The sequence below is a fragment of the Portunus trituberculatus genome, chromosome 6 (genome assembly GCF_017591435.1).
Source record: "Portunus trituberculatus isolate SZX2019 chromosome 6, ASM1759143v1, whole genome shotgun sequence".
Taxonomy (NCBI): domain Eukaryota; kingdom Metazoa; phylum Arthropoda; class Malacostraca; order Decapoda; family Portunidae; genus Portunus; species Portunus trituberculatus.
In genome coordinates this window covers 7,125,237-7,151,511 of record NC_059260.1, presented here as the reverse complement: position 1 = coordinate 7,151,511, position 26,275 = coordinate 7,125,237, and the positions used below count along the sequence as shown (strand labels likewise).

Genomic DNA, 26,275 nt, shown 5'->3' with positions numbered 1-26,275 from the left:
TGAACCCCCCCGTTAGGGTGTTAACCTAGTACTAACAAGGAACCTAAAAAATGATAACCTTATGCCTCTCGAATGGCAGCGCGTGATTGGAAGGATTAGCTCTATAGATACACCATGAAATCCTTATATGCCGCTACCCACAAATTTCTGTCTATAACCACAAATCTGTTATAAACAATTGAAAATCATTTCAGTGTTTACTCTTGACTGGTGCAGAGCTCACTGGACTTAGAAACTGACGGCCAAACTAGACGTTTGCGGCTCAATTATTTTATGTTTACGGCAAGGTCACCAAGCCTTCTACATATGTGAGTTTCGTGTTTGTACATGAAACGGACCTTTAAAAATATTAACTAAATTGTTTTATAATACGTGAGCGCCTATGGCGGTGTTGAGACCAAATAATAGAGGTGAATAGAGCCCTTAAGATCCCAGGTATCACTTCCCCTGTCACATTTTCCTACTTTATAAGGTAGTACAGGTAATGTACCCAGTATCCATTGATACACAATATGGCAAATAAGCCGCTACACCACTAGTGACTGCTTGTCATTCAGTAGTTACATTGGCAGAGACATTTTTGTTGTGGATCCCCTCAAATTATTGCACTGTCAAAGAGGCCATGATATTGTGTGTTCGTTCGCCCAAAGTTTTCAGAGCACCACCATTAAAAAATATACCCAAATCTTCCGCAATATTGCTATAACCTTATGTCATTATCAAGTAACAGTGCAAATATCCTATCATATTTATATTTTACAATTAATGTGCTTAGATAATGCGTAATCTACGAGATTCTCACATAACTGAAAATCAAAGTCAGAGTCACAAGCTTTGAAATGAGTAGCGTGAACAAGTGTGAACCGTTGTCCATCCAGAGTGCGTAGTCCCAGATGTCTCGAGAGTGCAAGACTCTGTTTTCATTTAATTCAAACTGCAAGGAGAATTCTAATGAACTTCAATATCAGCAAACAGTTACTAACTGTATTTCCTTTACATGTGAATACTTATATCTTCATTCTCCTCATAATAGTATATTTTATTGATTTAAAACTTACAGAGTTGGTAACTCGTCTCACAGCCAATCACCGTAAGTGTTCGCTATCACGTGACTCTGAGAGCTAACACAAGCGAACATAATCTTGAAAACCGTTCGCCTTTGGGGCGCCAAAGGCGAACGCTTTTAGGACCGTTCGCTTTTTGCAAGGCGCTACTGAAACCGCCTATATATATATATATATATATATATATATATATATATATATATATATATATATATATATATATAGAGAGAGAGAGAGAGAGAGAGAGAGAGAGAGAGAGAGAGAGAGAGAGAGAGAGAGAGAGAGAGAGAGAGAGAGAGAGAGAGAGAGAGAGAGAGACAAACACATGTGTTTGTGGCAATTGAAAGTTGTAGCTGTTCTGTTCCCTCCTACTTTATCTATCTTCAGTTTTTTTCAAAATATGGATGTTGGATCTATGTGCGCACGCTCTTGAGTCTTCTGAATTTTCCACCATATGGATTCAACTCGAAGGTAAGATAGATTATGCACCTTTACTTAATATTCAAGGCTTGGAGGGTAAATGTAGTACAGTGATTTCAGAGTTGCTAAGTGAACATTTTGCACTTTACGTTGAGTTACCCCTGCAGAAAGCGTGTGACAGTCATAGTAGAGTTAGATATATGATTGATGGTAAAAAGGGGGACAACTTTGTTCGTCGAATGAATGACTGGTACAGTGTTTATCTCCCGCAACATGACACTTTTTTTTATGAAGATCTCGTTGCACGAATAGCTAAATTAGTCGACAAAAATAAATAAAAGCGTAAAAGTATCCCCGTGAGAAGAAATTATACCAAAGATGTGCAAGTAGTCACCTGCCGCCCGGTGGAATACTCCAGGAGAGGTACTTACGGGGATGTAGGCAGTGCTGCAGACTGAGTGATTCCCCGTGTCCGCTCTTCCCGGTTCCCTTTGTGGTCTCATTTATACAATTGAGCAGCTGCAGCCTGCCCTCTAAAGATAACTTCTACTACTCCCTACACTACACTACAACACCTTACACTTTTACACTCTCTTCAAATCAAAATTTAATAATGGCTTCACCACGCCCTGCCTCGGAGTCCCCCTCTGGGGAGGGGACCATAAATGTCCCCAGGTCGGACTGCCCCTCTGCTGTCGACCTTGGGTGTCTTGACACTTCATCTAATACTTTCACTATCAATTTCTGCAACATTCGTGGCCTTCGTTCTAATTTTCAATCTGTGGAACACCACCTCTCCTCTACTAAACCTCATCTTCTCTTCCTAACTGAAACACAGTTGTCTGTGACTACTGACAGCAGCCCCTTTTCTGTTCCCTCCTACTTGCTCTATCCTCATTTTCAATCCAAAGCTGGATGTTGCGCATACGTGCGTAACGACACCACTTGCTCGTGCCCACAATCTTGAATCTTCAGAATTTTCTACCATCTGGCTAAGACTTCAATGTCACTCTCTAACTAAATTCATCTGTGCTGTATACCTCTCACCTAATTCCTCTGACTATGTAAAATTCTTTGACTATTTGACTTCCAAGGTGGAGCACATCTTATCTCACTTTCCTTTGCTGAGATCTCCATTTTAGGGATTTCAATGTTCACCACCAGCTTTGGCTTTCATCTTCTTTCACTGACCAACCTGGTGAACAAACCTTCAACTTTGCTATCCTTCATGACCTAGAGCAGCTAGTGCAGTTCCCTACCCGTATTCCTGACCGCCTTGGAGACACGCCCAACATTCTTGATCTTTTCCTAACCTCCAACCCTTCTGCTTACTCTGTTAAACTTTCCTCTCCGTTGGGCTCCTCCGACCACAATCTAATTTCCGTTACCAGTTCTATCACTCCAGTGCAGCCTCAGGACCCGCCTAAGCGGAGGTGCTTCTGGCATTTTAACTCTGCTAAGTGGGAGGAACTAAGGCAGTACTATTCTGATTTCCTTGGGATGATTATTGTTTTCATGTCAGAGATCCTTCTCTTTGTGCCGAGCGCATAACAGAGGTGATTATCTCTGGCATGGAGCTATACATTCCTCATACTTTCTCTAACCCTAAAGCTAAAAAGCCTTGGTTTAACTCTGCTTGTTCTCGTGCTGTCAATGATAGAGAGGCGGCTCACAAACGGTTCCGTAGCCATCCAACTGCTGAAACTCATGCCCTATATATTTCTGCCCGTAATCATGCCAAATCTATTCTCCAACTTACTAAAAACTCTTTCATCAATAGAAAATGTCAAAGTCTTTCCAATTCTAACTCCTCTCGAGATTTCTGGCATCTAGCCAATAATATCTCTAACAACTTTACTTCTTCGTCTTTCCCTCCTTTACTTCATCCAGATGGCTCTACAGCTGTCTCTTCTTTTCTAAAGCTGAACTCTTCGCTCAAACCTTTGCTACCAACTCAACTTTGGATGATTCTGGGCATATTCCTCCTACTCCTCCACCCTCTGACTACTTCATCCCTAAAATTAAAATTCTTTATAAAGACGTTTTCCTGGCCCTCTCTGGCCTTGATTCTCGGAAGGCTTACGGTCCGGATGGAGTCCCTCCTGTTGTTCTCAAAACTGTGCTTCCGAACTCGCTCACTGCCTGGTCAAACTCTTTCATCTGTGTCTCTCTACTTCTATTTATCCTTCTTGCTGGAAGTTTGCTCACATTCAACCTGTCCCTAAAAAGGTGACCACTCCAATCCTTCTAACTACCGCCCTATAGCTTTGATTTCCTGCCTTTCTAAAGCCTTTGAGTCTATCCTTAATAGGAAGATAATGAGGCATCTATCAGCTCACAACCTTCTCTCTGATTGCCAGTATGGTTTCCGTAAAGGCAGATCTACTGGTGATCTTCTTACTTTCCTAACTGAATCTTGGTCATCCTCTTTTAGGGACTTCGGTGAAACCTTTGCTGTCGGCCTTGACATATCGAAAGCCTTCGATAGAGTCTGGCACAAATCTTTAATTTCTAAACTACCCTCCTACGGATTCTATCCTTCTCTCTGTACCTTCATCTCCAGTTTCCTTTCCGATCGTTCTATTGCTGCTGTAGTAGACGGTCACTGTTCTTCCTCTAAAACTATCAACAGTGGTGTTCCACAGGGTTCTGTCCTATCACCCACTCTCTTTCTATTATTCATCAATGATCTCCTAAATCTGACTCAATGCCCTATCCACTCCTATGCTGATGATACCACCTTGCATTATTCAACAGCGTTCAACAGACGCCCAACCCAACAACAATTAAATGACTCAAGGCGAGATGCTATAGGACGCCTAACTTCTGATCTTTCACTTGTTTCTGATTGGGGCAGAGAAAACCTGGTTTTGTTCAATGCCTCAAAACTCAATTTCTACAACTATCTACTCGACATAACCTTCCAGACAACTATCCTCTCTTCTTCAATAACACTCAACTTCCCTCTCCTCTACATTAAACACACTCGGTCTATCCTTCACTAAAAATCTAAACTGGAAATTTCACATCTCTACTCTTGCTAAATCAGCTTCCAAGAAGTTAGGTGTCCTGTGGCGTCTTCGTCCATTTTTCTCTCCTCCCAGCTGCTTGCTCTGTACAGGGCCTTATCCGCCCGTGTATGGAGTATGGCTCTCATGTCTGGGGATCCACACACAGCTTTACTAAACAAGGTGGAATCTAAAGCTTTTCGTCTTATCAACTCTTCTCCTCTAACTGACTGTCTTGATTCTTTAAGTCACCGCCGCAATGTTGCATCTTTATCTGTCTTCTACCGCTGTTTTCATGCTGTCTGCTCTTCTGAACTTGCTAACTGCATGCCTTCCCCTCCTGCGGCCTCGCTGCACAAGACTCTCTACTTCTTCTCATCCCTATTCTGTCCATCTTCCTAATGCAAGAGTTAACCAGTATCTTCACTCCTTCATTCCCTACACTGGTAAACTCTGGAACTCTCTACCTGTGTCTGTATTTCCACCTGCCTATGACTTAAACTCTTTCAAAAGAGCAGTGTCAAGACACCTCTTACGTTAACTGGACCCTCCTTTTAGATTTTTTTGTTTTTTCTCTTTCTCCTACTTTCCTCTTAACAGGGCCTGGCAACCAGTGGGATTTTTTTTTTTCCAACACTTTGTTTTCCCTTGTAATGTAAAAAAAAAAAAAAAAAAAAAAAAGTTTGCGCGTGGGGCTCTCATCAGGAGTGAAATCACTCTGGAAAAAGTGAGGAAGCTAAGGTTGCGTTACAGGAAGTAGCCAAAGCATGTAGTTTAGTCAGAATGGAAGCCAGGGAAAAATATTGGAAGTCTTTTTTTAAGGCAATAGCTGCAACAAGGACCACTATAGAAATATGGGGTTATGTTAATAGGGTGCGAAGAGTGCAAAGAGGTGTTAAAGTGGTGAGTAATCCCCAAAATGTGGCTGATGAGTTGATTGCTAAATGGGCACATGCAACCAGCAAATATACTGTGCCGAAGGAAGTTAGAAAAAAAATTGCTAAGAATGAGTTTGAAAGAAATGCATTCAAAGGTTCTTGTTTAAATAGAAATGCCCCTCGTGTGCTGCTATCATCAGGGAGGAACTGCTGGCTGCTGTGAAGAAAGGGGAATCCAATGCTTCTGTTACTGTTGGAATTACATACGACTTTTTAATTTCTTGGCGAGTATGGAGAATGACCCATTGCTTGATTTATTCAATATGAATTTCAGGTTGGGTAAATTGCCATGACAGTGGAAGGAAGCGATTATAGTTCGAGAACCAAAGAGCAGCGGAGGACACAGGCCAGTGTCCTTGACATCATGTTTGTGTAAGATGATGGAAAGAATAATATTGAAAAGACTTTTGTACTTGCTTGGTGATAGTATTTCTAATAATGTGTATGGTTTTGTAAAAGGTAGGACCACATCTGACTGTATGGTTGCTTGCTTTTTCATCCCATATGGTTATTGTAGCGTTTTTGTAGATTTACAGGGTGCCTTTTGATAAGGCAGATATTCATATGATATTGTATAAATTGACAAGGAGTGCAAGGGTTTTGCATGATGGAAAATTTTCTGTTGTCCGTCATTTTAAGTTGAGAACTCCCCAGGGAGGGATTATTAGATCCTTTTTATTCAATATTGTAATGAATAGAATTGCGGAGAAAGAATATCCACCTGGCGTGAAGATATATTGCTCCAGTCTTCATCGGTGGCTAAGGTGCAGATTGCATTGACTCAACTCAGCTATTGTTGTGTTGCCTTAGGGCTGGTTGTTAATGAAATGACAACATTTCAGTGTAGGGGCCAGGGTAGCACTACACTAACATTATATAGTAAGGAACTTCGGAAGTCTGTAAAGGTTGCTGAACTGCAGCACATACTAGAAGTCATGGCAGGCTACAGCCACTACGTTTTATGGCCTGCTCAGGTCTTGGCGTCGGGATTCCAGTCCTTCGTATGATGTACATATCTACTGTAAGATCATTTATGGACTATGCTGCACCATGTTATTTGTGCTGAGGATGGAGAGGATACGCAAACTTGAACTACTGCAAAATAAGGCCAAGAGAATGGTCAACATAATGCAATGGTTGATATGATGTGACTGTAATTGAATTTGCCGAGTGTTTGTGACAGAATACAGGAACTGTGTGTTAAGACTGTTGTTAAACATGTTAGACTGGGCAGACATATGAATATTGTGAAAGAGCTGCAATGTACTAGGAGTAAATCTGCCTTTGTACGGCATGTTAAGGAGCTCATGATAAAGTACAAAGTTGCACACCTGTGTTGTCCTTTACAGGTGAGCGACAACGGTACTGTCCCTCCATGGAAGAAAGTGGCAATGGAGGTGATAATTGAGCTTTTATCGATGAAGAAATGTGAATGTGTTATTGGATATCAGAAGGCTATGTACTGTCATATGATAGACTGCATTCCAAAAGAAAATACCATACATGTATTTTATAATGGATCAGTGAGTGAGTTTGGTCGAGCTGGTTGTGGTGTATTAATGTTTGACTACAACAGGCGGCATTACTCGTGTGAAAGTACAGTAGCTACTTGATTTTCTGATCGCATATCATCCAGTCAGGCTGAATTGTCTGCTATTTATGTTGTTCTTCGTGAAGTGTTAACTATAGGGAAGGATGTGCGTATTTTTGTGGACAGTAGGGCGGCGTTAGATTCTCTTAATAATCGGAAACCTGTATATGCAGACATTGTGTCATTATGTAAAGCCATTTTGAGGAAAATTAATGTTACATTTTATTAGGTAACCTCTCATGTTGAAATTCCCCAAAATGAAAAGGCAGATGTATTGGCCAAGTGTAGTGGTAAGAGGGATGAGACTGATGTGACATGTCATCTGTCTATTCGGCAAATAAGGATTGTAACTAGAAAGAAATAGTATTGTATGGAAAGAACTAAGATGGCTAGGGAACATGCCAACAGTGGTACATTTGAACACTATGATACGATTGGTAACCATGTTACTGTTACCTAAGGAACAGATGGTGTAAGAAATGATGCGGTGAAGATGAGGAAGATGTTAGGTTACAAGTATTACTGGCAATACAATGACGTATTCAACATAGAAGCAGCACGGTGCAGAGTGTGTGGGGAAGAAAAATGATCACTGGTGTACTGAGGTGTTCATGTGTGAGGGAGTTTCGGAACGATAACATTATTAATGTGAAGCAACAGATTATATGGATGTTACAGAATGGAGTGGTGAAAGAAATGATAAAGAAGTACAAGGCTTTGGCTCCCCGGCTGTGATTTTTGACGGGATGACTCAGCGTCAATTTGTCAAGGATTTTTACTTTTGTGCTTTCTGAGCAATTTTCAGCTATGTTCATTTGCCTTGTGGATGTATGATATTTTTCTACATTGTAATTGTTGTAGAAGTTATTTCCCATGATTGGTGTGTTGTTTATAAATTATGGATGTTGTACTGGGTGAACTTAGCTATCTACTTCATCCAGTTGTCTGTAAATTAGCAAAAAACATAATCAATCAATCAATCATCCGCTTGCTGGCACTGCTCTTTGCAAATCAAAGGGTGGAATTCCTAATTTAAAGATGATATTGTTGTGTGCATTTCCTGGTATGCTACAGTGATCACTGTGATTTAATTGACAAGGACTGACATATGAACATACGACCAGTCAAAATTTTAGGGAGAGGTGTTTTTCAACATTAACTTATTCAATAATGAATTCCGGTAACAAGGTGATGCCGAGGCATCTGGAAACACACACACACACACACACACACACACACACACACACACACACACACACACACACACACACACACACACAGAGAGAGAGAGAGAGGTTTCTAACCTTTTCTTGTTTGAGGCATCCTTTGCAAGCCTTTATGAAGTCCCCTGCGCTCACATTAGGAATTACAAATAATCACAATTTTACAATGTATTTGTAGTTGCTTACACAGAAGAAAATTCTTAAAATTAAGTTTTTGGTGTTTTTAAACATACAGAAGCTCATTACTGATGCTTCATAATAAATTATTTAAAAAATGTAAAAGACAAACAAACTACTCACGAACTCAGCTAGATACAGTACACCCCTCCTGCTGCCTTCGCAATGTGGAAGGTATCTGAAGGATGAGAAAACGTAGCGAGAGAGTGGCAACACCTCAGACACTTGTGCAGCAGCACAGGGTATAGTCATTATGAACCATGTGCAGTATAGACTATGAGCTTGATACACACCCCGTGCACCACCCCGAGGTCAGATCGAGACCAGGTTTATTTTGTTCCTTGGACCTTCTCCCCCCCAAAAAAAAGGGTGCCACTATCACCAAACTGGGATGAACTACCCGTGTGACGTCATTTTCTAATTGGCCGCCCAGAAATTTGCGATTTTAGGTTTTCGCCTATATCTCGGCAACTATGGCACATAGAGATGTGATTTTGGTGTCTATACCTATGTTTTTGACGACGAGGAATCACATAAAAACAAACACAAATCTCTCTGAACTTTATTTAACCATCAAAATGTGTATTTATTCATTTCCACACTAAATAAAAATAAACAAAGTCCGCTGTTTAAGCCATGTCGTCTCGTCCGTAAAAGCAATCCACGAACGAGCCCAATACGTGGATGTGACGAGAGCGAAGGCGGGTCTGGAAACAGAGTCGTATGATGGACAACACCATAAAGATCTCAGACCTTCGGAGATCAAGAAAAGTGAGAAGCGTGTTGAACAGACCAAGTCTGCCATTCAGAGTTTCCTCAACCCCTTTGATGTATCAGATTACGACAAGCTATACTGTATTTCATCTGGTGCACATGTCCCGCATTCAGTGGAAAGGGATGTGATGACCGCAGAGGAACTTGGGAAGCAAGCAAAAGGAGACTTCATCACTCATCGCCTGGAGACAAAGGAGAACTACTTTTCTCCGGTGAATAAAATGAAGCTGAAAACCTTCCAGAGCAGCACGAGGACAGTGAAGTTGAAGACAGCACAGAATAAGATCATTACATATAAACAGCACAGCAGTGTAGCCCTACAACTCCTCGTCAAGTCACAAGGACATGGGCGCGTTGACGTAGATGAATTGCTCAAATATCCCTTGAGCCCAGTTCCATACAGTCTTGGTACAGCTGATGGTTACATGGCTAAAAACGACAAATCGAAGGGACTACAGTTTTTGGTGAAGGATTTGGATAATGCTCTAATTCCATCGGATGGGAACACCATGTTGATCCAAGACGGCAATGCTCTGTTCCACACCTTGGCAGATATTCCAAACAACTTCATGTTTATTGCACAGCGAATATTTGACAGTATGCCAAAAGGCATTGACCTCCTGTTCAACACCGATAAGTATCATGAGGGTTCAATCAAGGACATGGAACGAGAACAACGTGGTGCCAGTGAGAAACTTATTATCAGGGGCCCACTGACGAAAAAGCCAGCAGACTGGAGAACCTTTCTCATGAATGCCGAGAACAAATCACAGCTTGTGGACGTGATAAACGATGTCGGGTGTTCTGACTCCTTTGCCCCCAAACTTGCTCAAAGGAAAGTTGTCTCAGTTGTCTATGGTCATTGTTATCAGTTGGAGAGTCCTGATGGAGAGACACTCATAAAATAAGAGATTCCAGGGTTGTACTCTGACCAGGAAGAAACAGACACCAGGGTGATTCTTTACTGTGCATATGCCCAGGAGCAAGGCTATGACGGGGTACGGATAAGGAGTCCAGACAGTGATGTTTTCTTCATTGCCCTGCACCATGCGAGGAAGTATGAACTGACCATAGTTTTCGACACCGGCACTGGTAACAAAAGAAGGCTCATCAATATCTCTGATTTGGCAAGGCAGTATGGCTAGGTTATGTGTACTGCCCTGATGGCCTTGCACGCTTTCACACACTGTGACTCAACCAGTGCCTTTAAAGGGATTGGAAAGATCAAGCCGATAAAATTGCTCCAGAAATCAGAAGTCTTTCAAGAGACAATATCGGAACTTGGGGATTCATGGCAAATCTCTGACAGCTTGCACAAGGGACTAGAGGTGTTCACTTGTGCCATTTATGGCAAGGGCCGGTTCGATAGTGTAGACGCAGCTCGTGTCGCTATCCTCAAGGAAAAATGCGGTGGTGCAGACGGGAACATCTTACTCACACGGAACGTGGACCTCAGTCAACTACCTCCTTGTCAGGAAGCTCTTCACCAACACATGAAACGTGTCAACTATTAGGTTGGCATCTGGAAAGCCGCGCATTTGCCTCAACCAGACATACCCTCGCCAACTGACGGAAATGGATGGGTGAGAGTTTGTGGCAAAATCCAACCTCTCTGGTTTAAAGGACCACTGGTTCCTGCAGAGCTTGCTGAAGAAGACGACAGCTTACCGAGCGACGATGGAATGTCATCAGATGACACAGACGGTGGCGACATGGACTCCGATGGGGACATGCTGTCAGGAAGTGACAGTGAAGAAGACTGAATATTTCAGAGGACTGAACATTACAGAAATTGACAGTCATAAGGACTGAATGGAGAATTCTATTATGAATACTTTCGAAATTGACGCATATCACTCAAAATTTTGTTTTTGTGGAATAAAAGTGGAGAAATACACATTTTGATGGTTAAATAAAATTTGGAGAGATTTGTGTTTGTTTTTATGTGATTCCTCGTCATCAAAAATATAGGTATAGACACCAAAATCACATCTCTCTGTGCCATAGTTGCCGAGATATAGGCGAAAACCTAAAATCGCAAATTTCGGGGCGGCCAATTAGAAAATGACGTCACACGGGTAGTTCATCCCAGTTTGGTGATGGTGACACCCATTTTTCTTTTTGGGGGAGGTCCAAGGAACAAAACAAACCTGGTCTTGATCTGTCCTGGGGGGCGGTGCATGGGGGGTGTAACGAACCCATGGACTTGTATGGGTTGGCTGGCATTTCTTTATCCAATTGAGAAAGGTACTAGAGAGTGTTGGTAGTACGAAAATGATTTTTGCCCTGAATTTTGTCGGCGCTCTCATTAGATCTCACGGGACCCCTTGGTACAACGGCACACCGGTTGGGAACCATTGATGTAAAGGTTTGCAACGTAGGGAAGATATTGCAATCCCACAGTGAGGAATTCAGTCCCCCACCTTTATGTGTAACCCCATACAGTTGCCATTCTTCTCATCGCAATCATGGCAGATTGAGATATAGCAGATGTTGCTGTTCAGGTTAACTTGGCCAAGCAGTCCAATAATCTGTTTCTGAAAACCACCAAATTTATTTTCTCATTAAGGTAAATCTTATGGTTTAGTGTGTGTGTGTGTGTGTGTGTGTGTGTGTTGATCAGTTACATGGTATAAACATACAGAGTGGGACCTAAAGCTTACAGCTGGATGATAGGCGAAGCCACGGCTCACGTCAGTAGATATTATCAAGCTACTATAATGATATTTAGGTAAACTGCCTACCGTGGTGTTCACGAGACATTGCTGTTAATCCAGACTGAATTACCAGTTGAAAAGAAACCAGCAGTCAGGCTGCTAAATTGACAAGTCTAGTATTATGTCCACTCTTTGCCACCCGCATATTTATGTACTGGCATGTGTCAGATAACAATTAAAACTAGAAATGTACTGATTCCGAGATTCACTAATAATTAATATGCAACAAAACAACGCAAACGTTAAGGACCTGAAATAAAGACATGGAAAGAAAATTTGTACTGGTTTTCGGTTTTATTTATTTATTCATACATTTTTCTTCATGTGAGCATAGTCTCTATTGTAACCTCCAGAGATACAGCATGTCACTTGAAGTCATTGGTATGTTCAGGTTTCCTTATTACCATCTCGTAGTTTGATAACGAAACCTGCAAAGACCTCCCTAGTTTTAACAATGGTACCACAATAAAAAGGAAAATATATAGATTATCAAAACAAAATAAAAAGTAGATATAATTAAATACAATGTCGTGGAGAAGGATATAATAGCTTGATAAGATTCAATAATATATTGTAATTATATTTGATTTTACTCCGGATAAATAAAGAAAAGACAAATTCCCGTTGTATCGTTTTCCTTTTTTTTCAAAGGAATTTCTTGAAATTTTATGTAAGAATAGATTTACTTTTTTGGAATCTTTCACTCATTACTTTTTTGTTTTATTTATACTGTAAGTCTTGAATAAGTTAGGAAAACAATCCTTGGTAAGCTCTTGAGAAAAGGTCGAAATGAATATAATTGACAGATTTTTTTCGAAGGAGAAAAATAAGGGTAGACCAGATTTTATTCAAGACTATAATCTGTTGAACTCTTTTAACAATAAATTAATTATCAAACCGAAGTCAAATCCATTAATAAAAAAGAAAAAAAATATATGGCAAAAGTTTTTTTTTTTCGTGGTTTCATCCATATCTCCACATCTCATCCTTCAAACTCCTCCACTCCCCTCTACTTATCCCTCCTTTTCCTCCACACTCGATACATATGAAGACATTTGAAAAAATGTGCTAAATCACAGTAAATAATGACAGGGTGACTCAATTAAATGTTAGTTTAGCACATGCAAGTTCATCAGGGCTTGGCGGAGCTTGGAGAGGCGGAGCAGGTCCAAAGTTGCCTTGGTATGCTGTGGTGTGAGGGCGTGGTATGGTGGTGATAACAATGCACTTCCACTCGCTTCACTGCCCTGTGTGTGTGTGTGTGTGTGTGTGTAATTCACTGTTTGATCTGCTGCAGTCTCTGACGAGACAGCCAGACGTTACCCTACGGAACGAGCTCAGAGCTCATTATTTCCAATCTTCGGATAGGCCTGAGACCAGGCACACACCACAGACCGGGACAACAAGGTCACAACTCCTCGATTTACATCTCGTACCTACTCACTGTTAGGTGAACAGGGAATACACGTGAAAGGAGACACACCTAAATATCTCCACCCGGCCGGGGAATCGAACCCCAGTCCTCTGGCTTCTGAAGCCAGCGCTCTAACCACTGAGCTACCGGGCTGTGTATTTGTGTGTGTGTGTGTGTGTGTGTGTGTGTGTGTGTAAGTAAGTAAGTAAGTAAATGATTATTGCTAATAACAATAACAATACATAACATAATACGTACAGTGTATATATTACGTATAATATGTATAGTGTATATATTAGCCACGGTCCGTCGAGCCGTAGCTCCTTGACGGACGTTCATCACATTAATATAGGATTAGGTAACAAATCACAACGCCTGAACAAGTTGTGAGGAGGAACCAACAAGTATAATAAGAAAAAAAAAATAGAAAATAATAAAAAAAATGGAAAAAAAATAGAAAGCAAAGACATCATACGATTGTAGAACAAAACGGAAAGTTACACAAAATTATACATTTTGTTGTGAGATCAGATAAACTTTAATATCCTTCTTGAATATTTCAAAAGTATTAGTTGTAAGTAGAATCTTTTTATCAAGAGGCAGACTATTGAAGAGTTTAGGCCGTGAACTAATGATGCTGTTTTTTTTAAATAGTGTAGTTCTAAAAACTGGACAAATTAGATTAACGTTATTATTTCTAGTGTTTGCAACATTGTCAATTAACTTGAATATCGTGTTTTGTTTCAGGTTTTTGAAGATTAGCAATAACATAAAATATTTATGAATACAAGAAAACTTCATCAACTTTGCCTCAGAGAATATATGATAAGTGGAATCAATTTTTTTTTTACGGAAAAAGATGCATCTTAAAATTTTGTTTTGGGCAATGGTTAATCTGTTAAGGAAGGACGGCCATGTGCACGCCCATATCAAGACACGGTACATAAGGTGTGGGTGACAAAGGGTATAATAATACACGCTGATCATACCTTCTGTGGTTAAGTTATTGCGAATTCTATACACTATACAGGATACCAATAATCTTTGAAATTGCTAAACATGTCTGATCAATGTGGTGCTTTAGATTTATATTTTGATCAATGGCGACTTCAAGAAATTTAGTGTGGGTGACTTGTCGTATTACTTGACCATCCAGTAGAACAGGATTTATTGAATGTTTTACTGATCTACTTTGAAAAAAGATATACCATTTGTTTTTGAAATATTGATTATTAATCTATTTGCATTAACCCATGATTTTATGTTGTTTAATTCCGAAATTAGATTTGAGTGGAGGAGGTCTAGGTTTTTATCCTTTAAGAGAAGTGTCGTATCATCAGCATATATTACAAATTCAAGTTTTTACTAACATTAACAATATCATTGATATATATAAGAAAAGTATCGGTCCGAGAACAGAGCCTTGTGGTACACCTTTGTTAATGGATCTTAAAGGAGAATAACAATGATTACAGTAAACAGCCTGTTTTCTACAAGTAAGATAGTTCTGAAAAAGCTTTAGTGGTACACCTCTCATTCCTAAATGTTCTAATTTCCGTAGCAGAATCTCATGATCTAAAGTGTCAAATGCTTTGGATAGATCTATAAATACACCTACTGCATTTTTTTTTTTTTTCTTCTAAGGCTAAATACACATTGTTATAACAAGTTGAAGTAATGCAGACTCAGTGGATCGGTGTGCTCTGAAGCCACGCTGATATTCTGTTAAAAGGTTGTTAGCTTCAAGATAATTAGATAAGCGAAAAGAAATAATCTCAAAAATTTTGTTAAATGCTGGAAGTATGGAGATGGGTCTATAATTATCTATTTCGCATCTCTCACCTGATTTAAAAATAGGAATAACTTTAGCTATTTTTTATTGGTTTGGAAATTTACCGGCTTTTAAAGAGAGATTAATGATATGAGTTAAAGGAGTGGATATAAGGTGTGAGGTGTACTTTAATACTTTTGGTGATATATCGTCATAGCCCAGGGGTATCCGATTTTAAGGAATTTAGGATTTTTTCAACTTCAATTTTATCAGTAGGTGCCAAAAACAGGGAAAAGTACGTTGAATTTGTTAGATAAACTTTGTAGTTACTTTCTTCATTTAAGACGTGTATTTTTTTGGAAATGTTCATTGAATTTATTGGCAATGTCATTATAATGTGGCTGTAACTCAATAATGCGCTGAATGTTACCTGACTTACCCAAGAGAAAATTTATGGTAGACTACTGGCTTTTAGGGTCACCTTGGTTATTCTTAAGTTTATTCTTGTAGTATAATCTTTTTGCACTCCTTAAGGTTGACTTTAGTGTGTTACGGAAGCGTCTATACTGGTCTCTGTAAGTTAAAGGTCATTATTTTGCCAACTTCTCTAAGCGGCGCTTTTCTTTGATGATAATTTTCAGTGCAGAAGTAATATATGGAGTGCAGAAGTAATATACGAACTATTTGCATGCTTTTTATTTTGACGGATATTTCTTATAGGAAATTTTTTTCAAATAATTCACTAAATATAACGAAAAACAAGTTATAAGCCTCTTCAGCGCAAGTTGAGTTTAATATGGAATTCCAGTTAACTAGTGAGAGGTCGTTTGCAATATTTTCTAGGGATACTTTAGTGTAGCGTCTTTTACTGATGTAATGTGGTGTGTGAGTTATTGGGTTAAGCCTGAATTGTGAAACAGTGGGAAAATGATCGGATATATCTGTTTGAATAATGTAATTACCGTTATTCTCTTCTGGTTCGTTCGTCCAGATATGGTCAATGAGTGTAGCTGAAGTGCTTGTCACTCTGGTTGGTTTTGTCATTAATGGGTAAAGGGAAAAGGAATACATTAAATTTGTAAATTCAAAAACATTATTTTCTTTACTTTTCAGTAAATTCAAATTAAAATGTCCAAAGATATGTAAGCCATGAAAATTTTGATCAATAACTGAGGAGAGAATATCGGTCATTACATTAAGAAATATTTGAAAGTTACCACTTGGAGGTCTATATATGCACAAAAACAGATATTTCTTACCAACAATTGTAGTTACATCACCTAAAGTTTCAATAGAAGAATTAGAAATTACAAGTAGTTTTTGCACAGAAGTATTATAGTCAGTCGCTACATACATGGCAACACCACCACCGTGAACGTTTCTGGAATTAGTATACATGTGATAACCAGTTAATTCGTACATAAAACATATATGAGGATCCAATCTAATTTATGTAAACCCTGTTACGTCAAAATTTTTGTCACTGTGTGTGTGTGTGTGTGTGTGTGTGTGTGTGTGTGTGTGTGTGTGTGTGTGTGTGTGTGAGAATGGACAAGACCTTGGGTGGATGAATGAGCGAGTAGGTTGGTGGACGTTGAGTAGACAATGAAAGGATGGGTAGTTGGATTAGTCTGTGGTTGTGGTTTTGGACTGGTACAACTGTTCCTGAAAATAAAGGACAGACAAATTCCCAACTACTCACAATCATGTGAAATATGCACAGACACAGATAACAGTAGATCTGGATTTGACACGGCATTGCGGAGCCGCGCCGCCACTGCAGTAACGTACCCAAAGCGGTCGACTGGTAGTACGCGGCAGCTGACTGTTAAAGTTATATTTTTGTAAAGTTTTATACAATATAAGGTGCATTTTTTAAGGAAATACTAATCATTACTAAATACCGCAGCAGTGGGAAGGCGTGTACATTTGTGGAGGCTGTGAGGTGCATCAGATTAAAGGCTCGGCTGACCTCTACCTGGAGGAAACATTATTATTTTATTATTATTATTATGTACATATTTGTGGCAATTTGTATACACCCATGTCTACTGCGAATGAGTCATTTTAAAATCTCAGGCGAGCAGAGAGATGGCCAACGGTTTAGCCAACGGACAGTCACTCAAGTCACTCGGTTCAAGTCAGTCGTGCTAGGGATACCGCTGCAGCCAAGAGTGAGGGGTTATAATTGTTACGTGCATGTTCAGGCATTTTGACATATCTGTGGAGACAATGAAACATTGAAATGTGAATGCTGTTGAAAGAGTTTTGTCCAACAATGGATTTACAGTGAAAGTGTGAAGAGCTTGTGTCGAGGCTCACATGAAAATGTTATTATGCGCGTGTGTGATGCAGTCGCTAGTGATGTCACTATGCAATGAGTAATGAAGTACAGTGAGGTGATTAAGGAGTGAACATTGTGAGTGGTGTATCCAACCGTGACGTGTGTAGGGTGACGCCGAGTGTTGTATGCGGACTGTGGAGTTAAGTCAGTGGTACAGTGGAGAAGATCTGCTAGTGGTGACTTGAGGCGTACAATGTGAAACACTACAGTGAAATATAATGAGAGGTCACACAAAATGGCAGAGTGAGAGGCTGTAACTGGGACGTAATCCGAGACGCGTGCAACTGGTGGCAGTGACTGCAGTTATGACATCTGGTGCCATATAGATAGTCAGTTTGGGAAAAGATAGTGACACTGGTGAAGAACAGTGACATGTTATTGACATCACTGTGACGTGGAAGTGTACTGTGGAGTTGCTGTTAAGTGTTAAACTCACCTGATTACTAACGTGACTGCAACAAACCGATGAATGATTAATAGTGACTAGAATGGTAGGAAACAATGCCTAGGCAGTGACTGATAGTGACTACTGCGATATATTTCTTCGCGTTAATGATGTAAAAAAAATAAAGCCCGCCTACGCGCTTTGTAAATAGTCTTCCTAAAAAAAAAAAGTTGCATTTTTGTTAATGAAATTATATAGAGTACGCTAGTGCAACATCTGTGACATATATAAGGGGTGGGATAGTAAGACACCAACAGTGATGTCCACGCCAAGCGCAAACCTGGTGTCGCCACAGGAGGTAACACACGGTCACAGAGTGATGACAAGAGGCGTAAACTCACAGGTGTGAAGAAGAGATGAGCCAAAATCATGTAAAGTAATTTATAAGTGATACAAAATTTGCATTTTGTGTTTGAAATACAGCTGTAAGCTTCAAGTTGTATTTAAACATCCACCTGGTACTATATAAATTCTCGTGTTTGACTCGTATAACTGAGCGGTACAATGACACGGTTGAATGGATTTAGATATCGCTTTCAGGCATTGAATTAAATACAGTTAGCTTGCTTCACAGTGATTTTCATAGATTCATGTTGGCTAGGAGCTGAGATTTTGAGGTTTGAAATTTAAGGTCCGTTCTCCGGCTTTGGGTACGTTACTGCAGCGCGGCGATTTTCGTGTCAAATCCAGATCTACTGTTATCTGTGGCACAAACATACTATATGATAGCGAGGTAATAAAGAAGATACAGAACTCTAATACAGTTCAAGTACCATTGGCAGGAATAGCGTCACGATGACTTCTTCAGTGGACGTATAATTATCAACCGATCCATATGCAATGTATGAAATCCTTATTGGTAATCTACAACTGAAGAAAAAAAATATTTATTTCTAAGAAGAATATACAAGCAGAAATTAAGAGCGTAGCACTTCCTGTATGGACCAGTATAGTAGTAGAATGATCGATGATTAAGGTGAAATATCGAGAATAGTAATAAAAAAAAAGGTAAAATGCTTGCATGGATACCAAAAGAGATAAAGTAAGAGATATCAGATGGATAATTTTATCTTACCTACGCTGGAGAACCATTTAAAAGGGTTTACCATATACGTAAATATCTGAAAAGTCGTAGCAAAATGTATAAGGTTAAGGAAATTAAACGCAACACTATAGTGAAAAGAATAAAGAAGTACGTACAATACAACATGCCGAATTGACAAATAAACCTCCATTGTCGCTTAGTGAAGCAAACAGCCTTGGAATCAATCAGAGTAGCATCGATCACTTAGGCAAACACTCACGAAAACTGGGCCGGATGAAAGGTCAACAGTTATTTGTCCTGTTTTGCTCTTGCCTTACTCGGAAAGAAGAAGAAGAAGAAGGAAAAAACCTAATATTCCTTATTACTTTGAGTAGACGATTGTTTCTGGTGTTAGTTTAATCTATCGATACGTTAAATATATATACAGGTAAATTGATTAAATGTAAATTAATAAATGCAAGTAACAATAAATGACGTGGAAAAGAACACTATAAGACTAAAAAACACCAGCTCTCTCTCTCTCTCTCTCTCTCTCTCTCTCTCTCTCTCTCTCTCTCTCTCTCTCTCTCTCTCTCTCTCTCTCTCTCTCTCTCTCTCTCTCTCTCTCTCTCTCTCTCTCTCTCTCTCTCTCTCTCTCTCTCTCTCTCTCTCTCTCTCTCTCTCTCTCTCTCTCTCTCTCTCTCTCTCTCTCTCTCTCTCTCTCTCTCTCTCTCTCTCTCTCTCTCTCTCTCTCTCTCTCTCTCTCTCTCTCTCTCTCTCTCTCTCTCTCTCTCTCTCTCTCTCTCTCTCTCTCTCTCTCTCTCTCTCTCTCTCTCTCTCTCTCTCTCTCTCTCTCTCTCTCTCTCTCTCTCTCTCTCTCTCTCTCTCTCTCTCTCTCTCTCTCTCTCTCTCTCTCTCTCTCTCTCTCTCTCTCTCTCTCTCTCTCTCTCTCTCTCTCTCTCTCTCAAGTCGTGTCTAGGGCATAAGGCTAAGAAGAGAGAAGCAATAGAAGCCCTTGAATGCGCTCTTCGATACTGCAGGTCCGGGTCGGGGAGAGCTGGCGAGGCAACGGTGAAAATGTTGTGTGTGTAACGAGGGTTTCACAGAAGGGAACAGGCATAGGGGAGGGAAGGATGAATGATTCACGCTCGCCACACACAGGCCTGCGAGAACCTGGCGACTCGATCAGCGGGGCAGGGTGGCACGGAGCGGCTTCAACACCCCTACACCCACAAAAATAATGGTAATAAAAAAGGTAACGTAAGGAAATTAATAGATAAAGTGATAATTGTAACAGTAAACAATGCAGGATCAATATAATACTTTGAAAAATAAATACAAACATAAAAAAAATGAAAAATCATTGGCAAATATTACTTAGTGAACAAATATATGAATAGACACGTTAAGGAAATAATAAATGTTATGATGATAATAATAATAATAATAATAATAATAATGATAATAATAATGATAATAATAATAACAACAACAATAACTAGTGCAGAAAATAAACCATTGAATGCCCATCTTTTACAATTGTCATCGCGGAATGTTTGGAGAAAGTGGAAGTAAAGAAGGCTCATGGAGATAAACCAGCGAAAAATCATGCATATTTATATACAAGTTTCTTAACCTGCACCAAATAATTTTCATAATCCTGATGAGGAAACCACGGAAGTTAAAGAAGTAACGAACCTTTCAAACAGTACCACAATGAACACCACGCAACACCGCCACCAACACCACTTTCTCAACCACAGCTCTTCACCACCTAAGGCCCCCACCACTTCCAACCACCACTCATTAGCACTACCACCACCACCACCACTAACACCAAGCACACACGCTAAACACAAACAAGAGCGTACAAACAGAAACACTGCAGTGTCCTGTCGCACTCTGCTATCTGTAAATGTGAAAAAAAGTATAAAAAGAGATAAAAAAAAAAGAGGGAAATATCGCTTCTATTTAGTTCTGCCGCATCACAGTACGCGGGGATGAATTACAGTGAGGGATGCAGCAGTAAACACGAGGCAAATAGACAAGTCGCGTCGGGGCGCGCGCACAACAAACCGTCGCAAAATAAACCCACTGGAAATATGCACGAGATAAACCTGCCTCGTGTGTGTGTGTGTGTGTGTGTGTGTGTGTGGGGATGGGGGCAGTGGGAGGTAGTGATGGGAGAAAGAGTGAAGGAATGAGTAGAGGTAGAGGGAACGTTGGTAAGACAGGGTTGAAGTAGAGGAAGGAGGACGACAGGGAGGTTAGCATGAAGGGTAAGTTAGAGGAAGGGAAGGAGAGGAAGGTATAGTTAGAAGAAAGGTGGGATGGAGAGATAGTTGGAAGGAACGAGAGATGAGGTGAAGGGAAGGAAGGAGGGAAAGAAAGTTATTTGTATGGGTTGTAGGAAGGACTAGATGACTAACAGAAGGGAAGGAGAACGGAGAATTGGAGGGATTTTGGAAGTGAGAGGTAGGGGGGAAGGACAGACAGAGTTGGAGGAAAAGTGAAAAGGGAAAGAGAGTTGGAGGAGTGGAGCGAAGGGGCAAACTGGATTGGCAGGAAGGTAAGGAAGGAAAAGACTGTTGGAGGTATGAAATGAGGGAAAGACTGGGGAAAGAAGAGTTAATTGATATTTTAAAGTGTTACAGGTAGACACAACAGAGGCTTATGATGGTACGTGTGTGTGTGTGTGTGTGTGTGTGTGTGTGTGTGTGTGTGTGTGTGTGTGTGTGTGTGTGTGTGTGTGTCTGTGTGTGTGTCTGTGTGTCTGTGTGTTTTCTCTCCACAAGGCCATAAATTTAAGTTGAATTAAAATTTAAAGGTAAAACTGTATGATAAATGAGTGAATAATTTGCATACATACAACACTCTCATTACAAGTATCTAGATATACTGCATTCAGTCACACTATCATAATTATGCTGCAAAACTGGTGATGTTTTATTTTCATTCATGGTAAGAAAGACATACACTGAAAGATGAAGCAGTACTTGCTAGAGAGACAGCAAAGACTACACGACGAAGGAAGCTGATGTCAGGAACCTGGTGTCTTTAGCTTCATTTACGCTGAAAGACCAAACTTTTTTTTTTTTTTTTTTCTTATGTAAGACGGGTACTGAACCAAAAGCAACAGAAGGGAATTAAAAAAAAAAAAAGGAGACGCCATTCCCTGCCACCCCTAAATTGCCAAATTATAGATGGTAAATTTCTTGAAACTTGCCTTATCAACAGTAAGTAGTCAGGAAGTAAACTTAATGGCAATGAATATCATTTTTTTTTCATTCCAGAACATTCAAACTCTATTTACTATTATTCATTTATACGAATACAAACAACAGAGAAGTACTCGCACCTATTCATATGCACACACATACATGCCTCATGCAAGCACCACCGGCAAGTCATTAATATATACATATACTGCAACACTGCATGCAGTTTGAATCCAAACATGAATTCTCTTCTGGCACGTGCGTGTCCTATCTACACACTCATGTAGAAAAGTCACACATGTTCTCTTCATATGTGTGTGAAGGTAAATAGAACCAAATTCCTTTTAGAGTTACCAGGTAAATGCCAGGTGCGACACTTTCACAACTTTGAATTTAAGCACAAATTCTCTTACGGCATGTGCTTTCTCTACACAGTTACAGTTCTCTTGTTCACTGCGCTATGAACTAAACGAGAATCTCCAAATATCTTGAAACCATCTTATCATCATTATCTTCATCACCGCCACCGTCAGAATTCATTATCATCACCAAAAGTCAGTAGCAACATATTTCTATACCTCCTCCTCCTCCTCCTCCTCCTCCTCCTCCTCTTCCTCCTTCTCTTCCTCCTCCTCATCCTCCTCCTCCTCCTCCTCCTCTTCCTCCTCCTCTTCCTCTTCCTCCTTCTCTTCCTCCTCCTCATCCTCCTCCTCCTCCTCCTCCTCTTCCTCCTCCTCTTCCTCCTCCTCCTCCTCCTCCTCCTCCTCCTCCTCCTCCTCCTCCTCCTCCTCCTCCTCCTCCTCCTCCTATTTTCCTTTACAATTATGAACATACTTATTTTTTTTTCTACCTTCTTGATCTCCTCGTTCTCGTCTTTACCGATTCGTTCTTTTTCCTTTTCTTCCTTCTTTTCATTCACTTGGTTATCCTGTTCCTCCTATCTTTCAACCTCCTCCTCCTCCTCTTCCTCCTCCTTCTTTTCTTCCTCCTGCTCCTTTCTTCTTCTTCCTCCTCCTCCTCCTCCTCCTCCTCCTCCTCCTCCTCCTCCTCCTCCTCCTCCTCCTCCTCCTCCTCCTTCATCTGTTCTATCCTTACCTCCTACTAAGTATGTAGCTTCTGTACGTGTAGTTTAGTAAACGAGTGACCTCGTTATAGGTCGCAAGGCCTCCTGTCACTCGTCTTTCCTATGTATCCTCCTCCTCCTCCTCCTCCTCCTCCTCCTCCTCCTCCTCCTCCTCCTCCTCCTCTTCTCCTCCTCCTCCTCCTCCTTCTCCAGAAGAAAGGGATGAAGCATCACCAGCTAGTGTTGAGGTCCACTGCGACACACACACCCACGCTTTGCCTGGTAATATTGCGTCGTGCTTGTTTATGTCCAGACACTGCAGCTCATTTGTACTGTAGCCGATACGCAAATAAAAGGATATTTCATATACTTTTTTTGTTACCAAAGTTCACACACACACACACACACACACACACACACACACACACACACACACACACACACACACACACACACACACACACACACACACATTTGTTAGCATTTGAGTGTTTCTTTTTTCATCTATTTACTTAATTACTTGTTGGCTTAGCATCAGTTCCTAACTTTTAATACCTTCACCTTTCATGATTTATTTATATATTCTTTTATCCATTTACTTTTTCATTCATTTCATATACTTATCTTCTACGTCAGGTTTCTTTCATGAACAAATCCAAAAAAAAAAAAAAAGGCGAGTAATTATCTTTTCTATAGCGTATTGGTAACATCACTTCTACTTCACCCTTCGCTTCAGCGGGGTTCGAGATCCTCGCTGCAAAACTTTGGGGGACACCTTGCTTCTTGTCATGAATACCTTAAAACTTGTGGTGTGGACTTGACAGGGCCTGTGTGAAGGAAGTCTTGCGCCAGAGTGTTTTGTGTGGCTGTGTTTGAGTACTGGGATAGTGTTAGCCACGCGGAAGGGACACACACACACACACACACACACACACACACTATTAATCATATCAATAATAATAGCAACATCAATAATATCACTACTTTGACCATTAACGAGAACAATGGAGCGTATAATTTTCAAGAGCGAAGCAAGGAGTGTTCACAATTGAGCTGCTCATTACCGCTCGGCTCTCGTGTGGGCGTCAGCTTGTCCTAAGGCAGTAATAGTTATGTTGATGAAGGAGGAGCTTTTCATCCGGGTAGAAACATTATCATAATACACAAACTAGTCCGAGTGAGGCAGTGGTTTATGTTCAGTGGTGGTTTACGAGTAACGAGTCTTTGTGGTGTGAAGAATATAATGATCATGATAATGGTGATAATGACGAAAGGAATGTGGGGATATGATAAAATGCTGTGTAATTTCATTGATCTATTTTCACGTTATCTTATTTATGGGTTAATTCAGTTTTATTTATCTATTATATTTATATCTATGTTATCTTTGTGGTCCACGAGATGACACCGACACAGGGGTGGGAATGATGTGTGTGTGTGTGTGTGTGTGTGTGTGTGTGTGTGTGTGTGTGTGTGTGTGTGTGTGTGAGTGCATGGTTCATTGGCTTCTCCACAACGTACGGGATCCCCAGCCTAATATATAAATAAATACATGTAGGAGGAGCTCCGGGCCAGCGAAACTAAATGTGAAAAAAAAAAAAAAATGGAAGTACTAGGTTTTGAAGATCACTATCCTAAGAAAGCAAGGTGAAATACACTGCTACTTCTTTGTGAAATGCATCCTTTAGATTTCTCACAGGAGATAGCATGACACAAATTTAGATGAATGGTATCAGAAAACCAATAAATACACAGAGTAATACAGGTTAGCACAGAATTACATATCACTCAGCAAGCTATCATTGCCTTAATGTATACAAGACTCATCGCATTTCTAAGTGTTATGATGACAGAACAAGAACTAAAGAATTCGTATCACAAAACTGGAAAGATCTGTGGTCGGCTTTTTTTTTGCTCGATAAAATAAAATATGAAATATTTCCCAAACTTTAGAGCTTCATGCGGTTCCGGAAGACTTACTCCTTTTTTTAACGCACCACACATCTTTAGAATATTTGCTGATACTTTGCTGTGTAGTGTTGATATTTCATTGCGACTGAGGGAGGCTGAGACAACTGCGTGGAGGCAGAGATCGGTCAGGATCGTGGTGGTGTAAGTATTGCTTCACAATGGCGACCCCACACAACACCTGACGTCACTACACGATCTCCACGCAAGAATCAAAATATTAAAGGCCAATTTATTCCCAATAGGTTTTCTTTTTCCTTTGACTTGGTGCGTGGCAGAAATTCTTACTATCTCCACACAGTCTGCACTCTCTCATTCCTCTCCAATGACAAAGTCATGAAGTAAGATAGAGCAGTATAGCATGAGGGAAGGAGAAAGGAGTGTCTTCAAAAAGGTTACCCTCACTCTCCAGTCCCACAATTTACCAGACTGCCGCAGGTGTCAGGCATCACAGGCCAACACTCGCTGTGGAGGAAGACACACACACACACACACACACACACACACACACACACACACACACACACACACACACACACACACACACACACACACACCACCGCCGAGGCAGTGAGGCACAAGCCTACCACAGCCTCCTCGCTCACGCTCACACACATTTTCCCGTCACAGTTTTTACTTCCACTCTCGACAACAAATTCATCGGCGCACCCTTGCACACTTCTTTTTCTTTTTTTTTTTATGTTGTTAGCGATGTAATGATTCTCCATGATTGAAGTAATCAATATGTATACATTTTTCCCCACCTCTCTTCTTTCAAAAGAAAGAATCATTTTACCTTGAAAACTGCATGGACCGCCAGCCGCTGCCGCCACTCTCCGCCTCTAAAAATTGTTCGGGGTAAAAATGAATATGTGTTACGAGGAAGGTAATGATGGAAGGGACGGAAAAAAGAATGATGACACGCCAGTTTTGCGCGCACAAATTTTCAACCTGTTTATTTTATCTTCGCGAATACAACCTGAGCCTTTTATGGACCGCTGACCAGGCGTGGACCGCGGGCCTTTACTGCCTACTCTGTGGGTTCATCCTTCCTTTGTTTACTTAATTACGTTTTCACTCCATCCCACGCCGTGTCATTGCTGTGTTTATTGGTAA

The 26,275-nt window shown here is 40.4% G+C and overlaps 1 non-coding gene across 1 annotated transcript; it reads right to left on the bottom strand.

Moving 5' to 3' along the window:
- Positions 1 to 13,405: 13,405 nt before the first annotated feature.
- On the bottom strand, positions 13,406 to 13,479 carry Trnal-cag. The gene has a single exon. It is a non-coding gene; the product is annotated as a tRNA-Leu (tRNA).
- Positions 13,480 to 26,275: the final 12,796 nt, after the last annotated feature.